Source organism: Sciurus vulgaris (assembly GCF_902686455.1).
Source record: "Sciurus vulgaris genome assembly, chromosome: 7".
In the NCBI taxonomy this organism is placed as follows: domain Eukaryota; kingdom Metazoa; phylum Chordata; class Mammalia; order Rodentia; family Sciuridae; genus Sciurus; species Sciurus vulgaris.
The window spans coordinates 103968241-103983260 of NC_136467.1; the positions used below are offsets into that span (position 1 = coordinate 103968241).

A 15020-nucleotide genomic window follows, 5' to 3' on the forward strand; every position below is an offset into this window, starting at 1 on the left:
TAGTGCTTTAAGTGTGCTGGTGAAGACCAGGGGTTTGTGGAGATAAGTGCCATCTCTGGCACTAACTAGCTGTGAATATCCTGCTCTAAAAAGTGGGAATAGAAATAACATCAAAATCATGGGGACTTTTAAGTTGTAAATGAGTAGATAAGTGTAAAGCACTTACAACCACTTCTGCCACAAGTAAGCACTCAATAAATGTTAGCCCTATGCTTTTAGGCAATTTTCTTGCCTTTTCTGTGTCTTCATTTTCTCATTTATAAAGCATATACAAAAATAACTCTGCTACCTTAGAGCATTGTGAAAATCACAGGAGAAATGTAAAAATGCTTTGGAATATATCAACTTCCATGCAAATACCAGGGGTGAATAAAACTAATATTATAAACTGCTAAGAAAATTATTTCCGTTCTTCCTCCCTCAATTGAAAGTAATTTTTAAACTTTTTTCTTCACTCGAAGAAAAATGTTTCACTAAAAAGAGCTAGGAATTGTCTATCAGTGGAGATAACTGTAGAAATAGATGCATTCTTGCTGGTAATCTTCCATAGATGAATTTTAGCATTTTTTACATATAGAAGATTAGGGCTTTTTTAGTCTCACAGAATGAACAAAAATCATGCTACACGAAAATATAAAAGCTTCCTCAGAGATGCAAAAAGAGGTCTCTTTCTCCTGAGTCTCCCACTGTTTCCTTCTGCAAGTATTCTCCAGAGCTATCTATCAAAGATGCAGGGATCACAATGACCTCCAGCAAAGGGAGAAAGTAATGGCTTCCCAACAATGGGGGAGGGAAGACAGAAGAGATGAGTGTAAGTCTCTATGAATTGCTCCCAAAGGTCTGCTTGACCTTTCATGTTCAAGCTGCTGTACAGTGTGTCCTATTTCAGTTTTTCAGTGAAATCTTGCAATTTTCCAAACTTAGTCAACTCAGAGCCAAAGTTTAAAGATGCAAATGCAAAGTTCAGCGCTTAGGCCAAAAGAAGTTTCGCCTACATGCGTGATAGATGAGTCTTAGTTCAAACAGCAGTTCACATGAATAAAGCTAAGGGGTAGTTTGCTAGCACATGTGGTATGTGTTCACAGTAGGATGAGTCTAACAAAAGAACTAAATCTAAAATGTTTAGTATAAACCTTAGTATAAGCCATGGAGCTGGGGTATAGCTCAGTGGTGAAGTGCTTGCCAAATATATATATGTTGTTAATTTTTCTTATTACAAAAATGGCATATGGTTATTGGAGAGAAGTTTAAAATATTAATATATATGAATATGTAAAATTAAAAAAATCACTAGGTCTCAGAACTTGGAGTTAACCTAGATGACATTAGACCTTAGGGTCTAAGCTCCATGAGGGCAGGGACTGTCACATAAGGGTTAGCAAAACAGCATGACCTCTATAACGTACAAAGCTGCTCTCCCCACCCTTTCCCTTGCAGTCATTTCCCTACCTCCCAACTACTGTCAGTCTGTGAACATCCTAGCTAGCTGTGGGTTCATCAGTCAGCTTGCAAGTATCCTTCTCCGTTATTGGTCTCCTGTTAGCCCGTTGGAATTCAACTGCTTAAGAGTAGCTACCCCGCCATCTTTTCTCATGCTTTCTCTCTCCTACTCGCTTGCTTTCCCTGTCCTCCTCGCTTTTCACACTCTTTCTTGCACGCGCCCTTTCTCTTTCTTTCTTTTCCTCTCATTTTCTCTCTTACCCTGCAGGGAGACACTCTGTTTGCTTAATAAACTCCCTTATGTGATTTCCTGTGTCCTGCATGGTTTTCTTACAACCTCTACCCTCAAGGAGCTCAGGAGGAGACCCTCTTCCAGGTCATTTTTCAAATGTCACCTTTTCAAACAGCCCCTAATCACCCTGCTTTAATTTTCCCTCTAATACCTCCCTATCTAATAGTCTTCATAATGCTGATTCCCCTTGAACACAATATATATGTTTTCAGAAATCGTATTTATTCCTGTATAACATACAGCCAGGGAAGTAACAGATAATAAGTGATTACTTGATTCCATGTTATAAATTAAATAAAATCCCATTACAATGTAATATCTTTCTAATAATTCTAAATTATATATGCCAGACTAAATAAGATAATTCCATAAATTAAAGAAATGAATAAGATACTTTTGTAAGTTAAATACTTTAAAAATGTGCATCTTTGTGTTTAATTGTATATAAGTAAAATTTCCACTATAACTTTTTGGGAAATTGAAAGTCAAATTACAAAATATATGATATAATCCCATTATATATAATATACACACATACATACATATATTTATATATTTACACATTCATATTAATACCTAATCCCTGCTATGTGCCTGGGACTATGTCATGTTCTAGTACACATAGAAGGAAAAATATGCTCAAGAAAGAGGCATATTAAAAGATAGTGATAACACAATTTGATAAGCATAGTAGCAAATTTATAAATATTCCTTTTGCCTTAGGAGACATCAGCCTTGAGAAAATGGCTAGGAAAAGTTGACCACAATTATGTCATTAGAGGAAAGGTGCAGTATATCAACATGCTGATTTTACTAGCCTCACTATGAGGAGAAACATTACCTTATTGATGTACATAATGAAACAAAGTTCAAATTACCATTCAAGAGCAATGCTGCTAGAGTATTCAGGATCACAATGAGACATTACAAATGAAAAGTAGAGAGTTACTGCTGTGATATTTTTACTCTAACCCTGAATATGGATGAAATCCATGTGTAAATCTAGTGAATTGCAAGGAAATATATATCTGCTTTCAGTGTGCATTCCATGACATGATACTACATCTGCTGTGGTACTGAAATCTCAAGCAGAACCATTTCTTTTTGTCCTCCCCCTTACCCAGCTCCTGACAACAGAGACTCCGAAACTCAATCTGACACAGTCTGCCCTGTTTGTCATCAGTACAATGTGTCATTTGCAAATTCATCCCATATCTTCTATCCTTTACAGGGTGTGGAGCAGCTAAGAATAGCTGCAGAACTTGACTCTAAGTCACTTGCCGGGAAGCGCTAAACTTACTGTGTGACTCACTGTGGGATGTACATTCTTGTGAGAGCGCTGATAAAGAAGGAGCCTTTCAGCAAGGAAAGAGAGAGGGCCTTTTAATGGGTTTCTAGGCTTCTAAGAACTTCCACCACTTTAGACTTTTTGTGAAAAAGAGCGAACTTGTAGATAGGCAACATTCCTGGGCATCAGCAAGTAGCACATGGGTAAGCTTCTTCCAGGCAGCTCTGATAACAAAGCTGGATGGGTTCCATTACAGAAAACTTAAATCCTGAATTGAGCTTTGGTCGTAAACATCACGGCAGGCTTAAACAGAAGAGCCAAGATTTAAACAGCCCAGGAGTGTTTGTATATTCTTCATTTCAAACTATTCCTGTATTGTTCATTTTATTACTCACTAGGACACTTATACCATCCCCATGTCTCAGAATATCCAAGTGGATATAATCCACAAATGCACACTTAAAAATTTGGGAATACAAAGAAAATAATAGGAAAACGCACACAGCTAAGTGCTGTGCAAAGCCCTTTCCATGCATTTTTCTAATTTAATATTCCCAATAACATGATGAGGCATATTCAATGATTAGACTGAATTAAATTTGGTGACTTCCATGATCACAAAAGTAGTCATTCTGATGGCATTTTGCAATTTGGCATTACTTTTTTCCATTGTTAATTTCACAACTACCTGCTATGGTATATCAAAACAATTAATAACATGTCACTTGAATTTCATAATGAAATCCTGCACAAGTCCCTGCTTATAGTAAATAGGAGTATTAATTCAAATCTGATACTGCAGTTGCCTAGAAAGAGAATTAGGAGAAAAGAAAGATGATTCCTCTAAACCATCAATGAAGAGACATCATGAGTGCTCATTGTTCTCAGAGGTTTTCTTTTTCTTTTTCAGTACTGGGGGTTGAACCCACTACTGCCACAGTTACACCCCAACCCTTCTTAATTTTTATTTTGACACAGGATCTCACTAAGTTGCTGAGGCTAGCCTCAAACTTGCTATCCTCCTGCCTCAGTCTCCCCAGTTTCTAGGGTTACAGGCATGCACCACTCTGTCAGATTCACGTGAGGTTTTAAAGGTAAAAAAATATAAGGATCATCTCTTAATAGTGTTCAAAAATTCTGGTGCTGTGCATATCTTTTTACCTTATGAAATAATTATATTTTACTGTTTTGAAACACAAAGAGGAATATCTAGTGGATTCTACCTGGTTCAATCCACTATATAGATTCACAGGGATTAAATTGTGTGCATCAGAACCAGCAGAGCTAAGTTCAAACCCTGCTGCTGCCAGTTTTTAGATCTGTGACCATGATATGTCATTGCTGTTCTCAGGCATAGAACCTTTCATTATAAAATGAATCAAATGCCACGACTCTGTTTTGTGACAGATGATGGGTACAGGGCACTGACAAGAGCACCTACCCCACTGTCAGCTATCAATGCTCTGCAATTACCACCCTACACAATTCATTTACCCTCAATCCAAACCAAAAACCCCATGCACAAACCTGTGCTCACAATGTCTGTCCAGTCAAAGAAGACCAGCATATGACCATGAGTCCCCATCCCCCATCCCCTTTTCTGTGAAGTGAAAGTCAGACTGTACAATTAAAATATATACATATTAAAAAAAAAATAAAGACTTGGTTTTGTACTCTAATTTATCCTATTCTTCTAGACTATATAATTATAATTTGTTACAATCCTTTTTTATATTTCTATCTTAGACCATCACTCTCCTGAAGTTTCTTTCTAAAGAAATAGCAAGAGATGAACACTTGAATGTGTAGTAAGACAATGATTACAATTCAAGGATTGCTAGCATATCATACTAACATTTCTGTCAGTGCTTATCCACATTTATGTAATTATTTACTGTTCCAATTAGTTTGTGTCAAAGAAAAATAGGTATCTGTGCCTTTTAGAACTTAGGTTAACAACAAAAATTCTAATTAATTCTCTAAAATTAATTTTGGTAAACATAACCTAAACCTGGCTGACTTGTGGCAAGAACCCAGAAGTTCTCAGTGGATAGCTAAATAACAGATAGATGAGTTTTTGGTTTCCTTCTGCATCCGATAAACCATGATTTTGATAGGAACTTAATATGCTTTCCTGATGTTGTTCCCTCACCTTCTCCTCCACTTTTTTGGTCCTGGTCCTATTCATTACATTTATCCCATGACCACCTGGTTAAACACTCATCTCAGCCTATGAGGATACATCTCCCATCATTTGTGATTCTCCATAACTGGGCAAAGGCTTATGCCTGTGTCTAAACAAGGCGAGTTGGAGACTTCAACCACAATTCTCTAGCATGCATCCATCACTATCTATCTTTTACGTTATATCCACGAACCACCCTAAGAGTGAGGCCAACACAGAGAAGCCAGGACATGGAGAGAAATGAAGAACAGTAATGGGACAGAGACCGGAATTTAAGAATAAAGAGAGAGATACTAGTCTCAATGGATGTGCCCATAAAACATCTCCATAAAGGCAGGAAACACTCATGAACTACTGAAGTGCAGAAAGCATCAAAGAATAATTCCAACTCCGGAGCAACATGCCTTGGCCTGCACCCTTCACCCATGCCCTCCAACACCAGGGCAATGCACAAACAAAGGAAATAACATTCTGTAGCTCCACCTCTAGCCCAGCCCCTAGCACCTTCCCTGCATGAGTATTAACACCCACACCAGTGGGTTGCTGTCTCCACCTCTGGAGACAGCTAACATTCTCCCTCGAATGTGTATCCCTTGCTTTATCCCAATGGTATCTCTCTTGAGATTGCTCCTCTCCCAGTTCTGCCTTGCCGGTGTATCTGTTTTCTTTAATAAACCTCTGTCAATGCCTTTGACTAGCATGAGCTGAAATTCTTTTCCATCACATATGCCAAGAACTCTGCTTCCCCTGAGTCAAGTTCCCCCTCTCTCTGGGAACTCCTCAGACCTTTCTTGGGAGACACCTCTCCTCCCAAGACAGGACAAAGACAGCACTGCTGATTATGCCATTACAGCTCCAGGATTCAGTTGCATCTTGAGTTCTTAGACCCTGGGGCTTCCCAGGTATATGAACCAATGTGCCTTTTTATTAAAAGCTATTTGAATTGTATTTCTGTTACAAGCAAATGAAAAAACGTAAAATGCTTGGCATAAAACCAGTCCATACTAAGTATTCTAAATTTTAGCAATACATATAGCTCAACAATTGTGATTTTAAAATGACATGCTACTGTGATTAATAACAACATAAAGGTCTTCTATTCCTAGTCCCTCATTTTCTAGAGAAAGTGAGACACAGGGAAGATAGAGTTTTTTGACAATAAAATTGCTCTTTATTTGCATATCTGGGATCCAAACCCCCATTTTTTTTTCCTCCAGCATGTTATATGCACCCTAAAAGTTATCTATAGCACAGATACTGCAAAATTTAATTAAGGACTAGATTAGACATTAGAAGTTCCAGCACAGGAAAGCTAAAACTGAACAGCCTGCTTTTCAGTTGAGTTTGGAGATTTGTTATATGTTGGGATTTTGTACATTTTTCAAATAAGATTAAGGTAATAACAGCAATTTAGGACCTTTTGTTGTTATTGTTATTGTTTTTGTATTACTATCCATTCCCTATAATCAAAAAGAAAGCAGCTCAATATTTGTAATGGTTTATTTCAGTTTAAATTATTAAGCAATTCAATTCAAAGAATGTGAATTAAACTCAAGTAACCAAGTAGTGTGTTATAATGTATTATAAAACAAAGATGACTAACATGTATTTACTATAGGCACAGTTCTGCACATACGTACAAGAGGTAGACTGCACAAGGTCCCACAGGAGGCTAAGCATGAGAGAGAGAGGGCAGTAGAGCAGGGACATAGGAGGTAGAGACAAATTCTCCCTGACTGGCTAGGGGAGACGTTCTTGAAAAAGTGACCTTGGAGCTAGTTTTAATGAAGGGCTGGATTTCAAAAGCCTGAGCTGGGCATGTGGTGAAACAATGGCATTCCAGGTGTTGTAAACACAGAGGTCATGGATCCCTAAGAGTTCATGTAAGACTCCTATATGAAAACAGTGTCAGGTGATACTATCAGGAGAAAGTCTTACTGTCTCCAACATGCTTTCAGAATTCTCAAAATCTCAGTCTAGGTGAACTGTACAATAATGCCCAGACAGCATGCTAACATACAAAAAAGATGCACTTTTTTTTCCTGTTGCAACCAATTGGGGCTAAATAGTTTTCTCTTCCACTGCTCCATGCTTCAGCATTAAAAATTTTGACTATAAAGATATTCAATTGAGCATTCTTTGTATTAGGAAAAATCAAAAGTGAAAACATGCAAAAATATCCCAAATTATAAACAATCTAAATGCCTAGCAGCAGATTCTCAAATAAATTATAATATCGAAGCTATGAAATGTTATCCAGACAAATTTGATTGTAGAAGAGTATTTCTTGAAAACAATAATGTTCAAATATGCTGTTAAGTGGGGGGGGGGTCTTAAACATTATATACATAATTAATTTTATGTGTGTGTGTGGGTATGTGTGTTTATAAAGCAACATTATACTCAAAGATATTAACAGTGATTATGCCTAGATTGCAAGTTAAAAAATTCTGTGGGCTGGGGAGATAGCTCAGTTGGTAGAGTGCTTGCCTTGCAAGCACAAGGCCCTGGGTTCAATCCCCAGCACCCAAAAAAAAAAAAAATTTGCAAGTGTTTTTATTTTTCCCCGTGCTCATTTATGTTTTGAAACTCCACAGAAGAAATGTTCATCATCTCTTGCAATTAGAGAAATGCAAATCTAAACTACTCTTAAGATTTCATCTCACTCCAGTCAGAATGGCAATTATCAAGAATACAAGTAACAATAAATGTTGACGAGGATGTGGGGAAACAGGTACACTCATCCATTGATAATGGAACTGCAGATTGGTGCAACCTCCATGGAAAGCAGTATGGAGATTCCTAAGAAAACATGGAATGGAACAACCATTTGACCCAGCTATCCTACTCCTTGGTTTACACCCAAAGGACTTTAAGATCAGCATACTACAGTAACACAGCCACATCAATATTTATAGCAGCTCAATTCACAATAGCTAAACTATGGTACCAACCTACATGCCCTTCAACAGATGAATGGATAAAGAAAATGTGATACACATACACAATGGAATATTAGTCAGCCTTAAAGAAGAATGAAATTATGGCATTTGCAGGTAAATGGATGGAACCAGAGAATATCATGCTAAGTGAAACAAGTCAATCCCAAAAAACCAAAGGTCAAAGGTTTTCTCTGGAAACCTTGGGGATGGGAAGGACTGTAGAATGAGACAGACATTATTACCCTATATATATGTATGAAAAAAATTTTTTAAATATGTTAAAAGAAGAAAATGTGTATTACTCTTGTAGAATAAAAGTATATATGTATAAATAAAATATATATGTATAAATACATAATTATTTATGTATAAGGCTTAATTCTTGACTTGAAGAAAAGTGAATTTAAACTAGACACTGGCCTTCAGAAGTTTACTCAAAAAAGAAAATCAATGAATCAATGAATGAAGGCTCTCTTTTCCTGAAGCAAGAGCTCCAATGTGAAAAACTCTCTATCCACTACACAATTTAATATTCCTTTGAACATTCCCTCACAAGGAGACTCCAAAACTATTTAATGATTGCTTCACTGAAACCACAAATCCTTTACATTAGATCATTAATCGTATGGTGAGTTTGATTTATACAGCTTTAAATAATGCATTAAAGGTACAAAGGATTGGAAGTGGGGGTGTCACCCAGCAGAGCACAGTCAAACCCATTCTGGAGGGTCAGAGGCTGTTCCACATGCTGGGTCTATAACTTCCTCATGCCTGGTCCTCTACCTCCACAAGCAAATAGGGAGTTCCCCCTCTACTTCCCTTTGCCGAGAGCTTACTTTTGCAGGAGATGGAGGGTAGACTAAAACAAACACCATCAGCACTAACTCTGCATGAATATCGATTTCTCCAGTGTAATAATGAATCAGCAATAGTGACACCAAGTATTATTAACGACCCCAGACCATTGACCCAGCATCAAGCAGTGCAGGTAGGTTCACATGTAGAAAAGGGCTGTTCTCTATGCTCCTGGCCTTCTGTTCCTCATGTAAAGTAGGTGCCTTCAGCCTCGACTGAGGGTCAGGAGCACCTGAGGAATCCTGTTGGAATATTAGTACAAGGGACCATGCTCAGACACTAACTTTCTGTTGATTTTCTGTGGATTCTAGGGATTTCCCAAAAATCCCTAGAGGACTCAGACCCACAGCAAAGGTTGAGAATTTTGACTTGGCATTAAGAATATGGGTATCCATACTTGTGGCATTTATGTCTTATTCTCTTTTTATAAGGGAAAAAAATGCAATTTATTATACAGATTTTTAAGGAAAATCTTACACTACCCAGATGATCCATAGCAATATCAGAATTTCCATTTCCCACCCTTCCTCACACTCTCTGACTTTCTCTGTACTAAGAACTGACTCTTGATGAACATATTTCATATAACAAAAATTTAACTCTTTTTAGAAATTTCAGTAAGAGAGAACACGGCCTAAGACTCAGTCAATACAAGACTCCTTCCCATCCTGCTATCTCCCCACCACTGAGGGTGTCATCAGTCTGTTCCCAACACCCCACCCACAAATACTTCACGCGCAGTAATGCCACCTGAGGCTCAGTATGGAGCCTTCTTCTGTGCCTTGTGGAAACAGTCTTCTCTGAGGAGGAATGTATTCAGTGTGTGCCTTGATCATCCCTCCTACCTCCTCCTCAGTAACTACAGTCTGCCCTTCCTTCATGACCTCCTTTCCCTTGAACACTTTTTTGGTAGAGTGGATAGGAGCCAGTGGCTCTTACACAGTGAGAACATGCACACTGGAAACCCAAACAGGGCAGGCACCCCCAGTCACTGATACCCTTTCCAGTCATTGTTCTTTGCCACCTCTTACTAGGCTAAGTTCTCTCATAATCCACATTCACCCCAAGCAAGGCCTCTTCCCAGTCTCTTACCTATCATCACCTGGATGCAGGACAATTGTCCATAATTCTTGCTGGTTTGAGCATTTTACTTCTCAATTCATTCTCATCTATGTCCCTTTGGTATTGATGCTGACAGGCTTTTCAGAACCCTAACCTCAAAGTAGAACCTGATCTTTTCAGCAAAAATGACTTTAGTTTCTATTGTACTTCAGCCAGCTACTGAGAGAGGTCACCACATACCTCAGGTTCTGGGAATGGCTCCTCTTGCAAGCCTACCTGTAGAATTACCTGTCCTACATTACCACCTCCCTTCCTCCTGCAGGACTCTGTCATGGTTTTCTTCAATATACAGCTCAACTTCCTCAAAGAGTGGTCCCATTTACAGTCTCCACTCTCTCACCAAAATTTAGAATATAATAAGTTGGAGACCATATAGCTAATTAAGATAGTTAATAGAGAAATCAAGAGCATAATCCTGGGTTTAGGTCCTCCATGTGGCACACCGCATAACCTTAGGAAAAATACTTCATCTTTGCAACTTTGTCAAAAGGAAAGTGCTATGATTTTGATATGAGGTGGCCCCCAAAGAGATCATGTGTGAGTCAATGCAAGAAAATGTAGAAGTGAAATGACTGGGTTATAAAACCTGAACCTATCAAGGATTAAATGTAAGCAGGGACACAGTACGGCTGGAGGAGGTGGGTCAGTGGGGCCATGCTTTTGGGGGTTATATTTTGTCCACAGCAAGAACTCTCTCGCTCTGCTTCCTTGTGCCATGTTCCCAGATACTTTTCGCTGCTACACCCTACCACCCTGATGTTCTGCCTAACCTTGATTCCCGAGCAACAGAGTTAGCCATCTATGGACTGAGAACTCTGAAACCATGAGAGACCCCAAATAAACTTTTTCTCCTCTCAAATTATTCTTGTCAGGTCTTTGGTCAACAGCAGTGAAAAAGTTGACTTAAAAAGGAAGCAAGCCAGGCAAAGTGGCACACCTGGAATCCCAGCTACTTGGCAGGCTGAGACAAGAGGATTCCGCATTAAAGGCCAGCTTGGGCAATTTAGAGAGACCCTATCTCAAAAAATAAAAAGAGCCAGGGATATAGCCCAGTGATAGAGTCCCCTGGGCTCACTTTCCTGTGCCATGAAAGAAAAGATAGGAGGCAATGAATACCTGTACTTCACAACATTGCCTTGAGGATTGAATTATCTGATGTGACCGATGCCTTTAGAACTATAACTATCACATAGTAAATTCTTCACACGTTTCATTTTCTTCTTGTTGTTGGTATTAATTTTCATTATTTCCTGGCTGTATACCCACATTCATTGGGAACTGCTTAGTGGAAGTTCAACACTGACGCCAAGTCAATGGGTCAGCTGGTCTCAATCCTCATCAATCTCCAAAGTTTCTTCCTGGGCTCCACCTGACCATGCATTCTCCTCCATCATCCTGCCCACTCACTCTCTGCCAGCCTGTTTTTCACTTCAGCATTCAAATTTAAATATTCTTTCTCTATAGGGGAATTGTTCTTTAAAACTATTAATTATACACACTTAATTTTTAGCTCCAATTTTTCACTCTAATATCTCCATGTGGTTAAACTGGCAGAAACTCAAGCTAAACACCTGCCATGGAATGCATCCAATATCCACACAACTTGCTCCTCCCTGATGAATGGCAGAACCATCCTCCTACCTCCAGGTTCATATCATCCATTTCTCTCTCTCCTAGTAGCCAGTGATGTGTCAAAACCCATAAATTTTGCCTCTGAAACACCCTTATCCTTTCTATTCACTGGCCATTTCTTTTGCTCAGTTCCCCAGTACCTATCTTAAGCAGTTTCTCATTCAACTACCGATTGGTTTCAATCACAGATTCAGAGAAACCATTCAAGAATCGTGTCTGTCATGAACAACTTTCATGTGAAAGGCTGTACATCTAATTTCAAATGCTTTAAACTCTATTTGATTACTGTGTTTCCAAATATTAGTTATTTGGATCTAGTAATTTAATTATTGTTTACAAGTTAATAAAAAGCACTTCCACACTGAGTGCAAAATGAGTTCAGTGTGAGTTAATTTTCAAGTGCTGACAAATAAGACTATCCTCAGGAACAAGCAGAGAAAATGTCTCAATAACTAGATGTAATTTTAAGGAACAAGAAATTTCTAGGTCCCTGGCTCATGGGAATGAGATATCATTATCAAAGTTTATTCCCCCTGTGGTCACTATTGTATTTGAAGAAATTGACCAGAGTTTTAGTTCTGACAACTTATAATAATGAAATAAGAACAAAAATATTACCATCAAATAATAGTGGATTGTTTAAATCATTTAGAAGGCAATCATATAATACAAAACCATGGAAATATTAAGTATGGCTTATCAGCATGTAAAAGGTTATAAAAATATCACTATATCAAGAGAAAATGAACAGTTTGAAATGTGCATAAAAGATGGTTCCATTTTGTTCACAAATAATATATACCAAGATTTGCAGGTATTCCCAGACAGAAAATAGTACGGGAATTTGTTTCCTTTGTTTAACTTTGTTTTCTATATCCTGTTCATAAAAATGTATTCAATTACAGAAGTTTTTTTAAAAGACATTTTCTTAACATTAAAAATGATAGTCAACCTTCAAAAGTAATACCCATGCCTTCAAGGATCATCTTTATTGGTCAACATTTAAAGTTAATATAAATTAGGTTATTTGACATTTGTGGAAAGTATATTTTGATGAACTCTTGGTAAAGAGAAGATACAAGTTTCTGAAAAACCTGGCACTAAGTGAACTACAGCCACCAGTGACTGGGCTAGTCAAATAACGGAAAGATAAAAATGCCAGCTTCCCCACTTAATAATCTTGCATAGAGAGAGCCTGCCACCAAAAACAACTGACCTTAAAGAAAGGCAAAATTAGAAGTTTCTGCCAAATACACTGTTATTCTCTCAACATCCATGGCAACTCTACCTGCGTGATAAAGTAGGTCATGATGATTCACAGGGAAATCAATTTCATATTTTTGCCCCTAGCATATTCTTGGAGAAGTTTAAAGTTCTCAAAATTTGATCTTGTACATTGGACCACCATCCCTCATGAATTTCTAATTAGGGAAGGATTATTTGACAATTTGAAGCCAAATTTAAAAGAGCTATGTTTAAATAGAAATCTAAAATTCCCTACCTGTCAAATATCATGTGTAATCCCATGAACTATTCCCTGTTACATAACTTCAATATGAAATTTTACTCCGCTCTTACCTATTGCAGATTGGAAGCAAGCCGAACCTCATCATAGAGAAAAACTTATAGAGAAACTTTTCAAGCAGGAATTCTTGGATCCCTGACCTCTTTCCATTGGTCAGTCCTTGCTGTTACTCTCCAACTCATGTGGCACTAATTTCACTAAATTAAGTAATGGTTTTAGAATGAAACTCAAGGTCTTTAGAATAAAGCAATGCCATTAATAGAATAGATCTCTTCCGAACATCAAAAACTTGGCAGAAGCAACGAGTAGTTAACCTACATACGTGCTCCAGCAATGATGAGCATGGGCCTATTTGCTGGAAATATTTCCTAAATGATCTTTGTAAACCATACGCATACACACAACCCTCAGGTGCGTTCTTTAAACAGTTTGGAGAAATCCTGAAATAGGGTACTGCATTTAAGACTGAGCAATCAGACAAGGGGAAAAGATGTGGATTCACATCAGACATAGCATTCACTCTATCATGCTTTAGAGACAGCCACTCAAGGCAAGTCAGTGGAGGGCAGCTTCTTGACATTCTGTTTTCATTCACTCTAAAGAACTGTGGCAGCTTTTAAAATTGATTGTGGCTCTTAATTCTTGAACCAGGGATCGGAGACAAAGGTAATTGGCACATTTGTCAAATTTAAGTACAAAAAAATCTGAAATAACCAGGACGTTTACTGCATTTGCTATGCATTGCTAATCTGCACTAGGAACAGAATGATAATATAAGTGCTTTTTTTAAAAAAAGTCTAAGAAGTTTGACTTTAAAAGAAAAAAATCTTTGTTGACATCTATTTTACATGACCTAATATTTACCCATTTCAAGTATACAATTCAATGATTTTTCCTAACTTTAGTGAGTGACACAACCATCACCTTAAATCGACTTTACAACATTTTAATCCCATCAATAAAATCCTTCATGCACACTTAATCCTATTTCTATCCTGAGGATGAGGCCACAGCAGAAGTTTAGTTTTGACTTCAGTTTCAAAGAAAGAAACACTGAAGTTATCATCTTTTTGGTGACTCTATAAGATGAAGTACCAAAACACACAACTTCCCATAGTTCTGAATCATCTTGGTTCTACGGTAAATGCCCCAATCCAGGAAACCTTCACCTCACACTTTTGTGTTGACATAGTGCTGTGGTCTGGATGTGGCTTATCTTTCAAAGACTTACATGTTAGAAGCTTGGTCCCCAGTGTAGACATTTTTAGAGGTGGTGGAACTTTTAAGAGGTAAGACTGGAAGCTGGGGGTTTAGCTTAGTGGTAGAGTGTATGCTTATGCACTGGATTCCATCTTCAATGTGCCCCCACAGACAAAAAATAAATAAACAAAGAAAAGAGGACAGGGCTTAGTAGAAGGTAATTAGGTTTGTAGGGGCATTATCCTTGTAAGGGAGTCTTGCTGGTCTCATGGAGGAAGTAATTGTGATATCAAGCTATTACAAAAGAGCATGACTGGCCCCTCCCCAGTCTCTGACTTCTTATCTCACCATATCATCTCTCCCTTTTTGACACACTCCCACCATGATGCCACCTACCATGATATGACACAACCCTGGGGGATCTTACCAGAGGCTGAACCAATGGAGCCACCTGATCTTGGACTTCCTGCTTCTAAAACTGAGATCTAAAAAAAAAAAAGAAGTCTTTTCTTCATAAAATACCCAGGCTCACACTGTTT

General features: G+C 38.0%; 1 protein-coding gene across 21 annotated transcripts in view; it reads right to left on the reverse strand.

The window, feature by feature from the left end:
• Positions 1–15020, reverse strand: part of MLIP (muscular LMNA interacting protein) — a 233480-nt gene that overhangs the window by 194085 nt on the left and 24375 nt on the right. The window contains exon 2 of one of the 21 annotated variants that reach the window (XM_079147616.1): positions 14909–14966. The exons of the other annotated variants lie outside the window; for them this stretch is intronic. The gene's annotated coding sequence lies outside the window, so the exon portion shown is untranslated. The remainder of the gene's footprint in view (positions 1–14908; positions 14967–15020) is intronic. 21 annotated transcript variants of the gene reach the window in all.